Here is a 1,960-nt window from a genome sequence, read left to right on the forward strand (position 1 = left end):
AGTATTTCTTTTCTAATAAGTATCTCCATGCTAATTAATTTACTTCCGCTAACGAGGGTTTTAAAAAGGGTTTTATGTTGAAGCTTTCAAGAAATGTTGAAGAGATGTTGAACTAGGTAAAAAAATTCTTTATGTATTGGGATTATTGAGATGTACTGAGATTAAGCTAACGCTTCTGTAATAATTCCATTCAATCTTATTATCTTTCTTATTAAGGGGTCTAATCAAATTTTTTCCTAAAATCAATCGAGTTATTTACTGCTCGATTTGAGCAATGCATCTCAAACCTCGCAGTCAACATCTCAAAATTCATTTGCCACGCAAATAAGCTAGAAGCACCTGAAACTTGAGCTAACCATAGCAGCACGCAATCAGGTAACAGCAACACACAACCTGAACAGCACCTGCTGCTAGCACCTGAGGTTTGCTAGCAGCACCTGAAAGCTCACCCTTTTCACATTGTCTCTAACTCCTCCTCGCAACATAAATCTTCATTCACTTTCAAGTTATAACAAACTTTTTCATCCTTAACTACAAGTTACTTACAGTTTAAGATATTTTCAAAAACTTTGGCCCATTTCTCTTCAACCAAGACCGTATCCGAGGGGAGGGGTGAGGATTTTTGAGCCCCCCTCCCCCTGCCGAAATTTTTTGCTTCTTAAAAAAGTAACAAAAATGAATATCACATTTTTTATGCGCTTTTTGTACCCCCTGAAAAAAATCCAGGATCCGGCACGATCTTCAACACGTCCTTTATTACTCATTGACTTTCCGTAGTAGTTAAAGTAACTCTGTACAAATGAACTTGACCAGTAGAGACGAAATCCAAAAGAGTCAAAAAATTCCATTAAATATGAAACGAAAGTTAATTTAATTTAATTTTCAGTTTTCGTTGACTTCTTTGACCGTCTGCGTACAGAAAGTCTTAAGGTCAACAAATCCCCAAGTAAGACGGAAATTCCTCAACTAACTGAAAACGAGGCTGCTCTCTAGGCAACTCTGGAGCCAAATTCATTAAAACTTTTTCCTTTTCTTTCTACCATCAAATTAATTCGCTCTTAGCTTCGCATGAAATATTCATTGGAGGAGCAACTAATACCTAAAAATTACAATTTTTACTAAAATTTTAGTAAAAATTAATTTTTACTAAAATTTTAGTAAAAATTAATTTTTACTAAAATTGTATTTTACTAAAAATTAATTTACTAAAAAATAATTTTTACTAAAATTTTAGTAAAAATTTTAGTAAAAATATTATACCAAAATTTTAGGCAACTATACCTAAAAATTTGGCACCTGAATTCGTATTTCGAAATTCGTATATCCAATTCGTGGATATAATGAATTCGTTTATCCAACTAATCCATTTCTTTTTCAAAGGCACCTGGTGCTCTATTCAGATATTCCTTAGTGTATTTAAAGATGACCTAGAGAGAAAAGGTCACCAGAAGATTAAAAGAACTCCCTATATGCATAGGTCGCATGCTCCTATACTACAATTGTTCAACCTAACCTATACTCCCCTATATCAGCAGTTTAAACCAATCAAAGGCATAGATTAAATATGAACTAAAAATAACCAATATAATATGTTAAAACCAAGGCTAAATCTAAATAAATAAAATGAAATCCAATTAAAGAATAAACAGTTTCAGACGATATAACATCAATATCAAAACTCAAGACAAAAATGTAGATTATCACCTTAAGTAGTGATTATTAAAAGTTGTGTCTATAACCACGTTTCTTTAAACAGCCAACAACAACAAAAAACACGAGAAAATTAAAAAAAATTGCGTTTAAAAACTTTTCCTTAGCAAATTTCAGCTTCAGGAGGCCTTGTTCCAGTTTTGACTCTCTGCATTCAAATAAATCTCATTGGCTTAATCAACACAATGGCTCCGCCACACTCATGGGTTTTACCCCGTCTGCTATATAAGCCAATCAGAATTTCAAACAA

The sequence above is a fragment of the Artemia franciscana genome, chromosome 18 (genome assembly GCF_032884065.1).
Source record: "Artemia franciscana chromosome 18, ASM3288406v1, whole genome shotgun sequence".
Lineage (NCBI taxonomy): Eukaryota > Metazoa > Arthropoda > Branchiopoda > Anostraca > Artemiidae > Artemia > Artemia franciscana.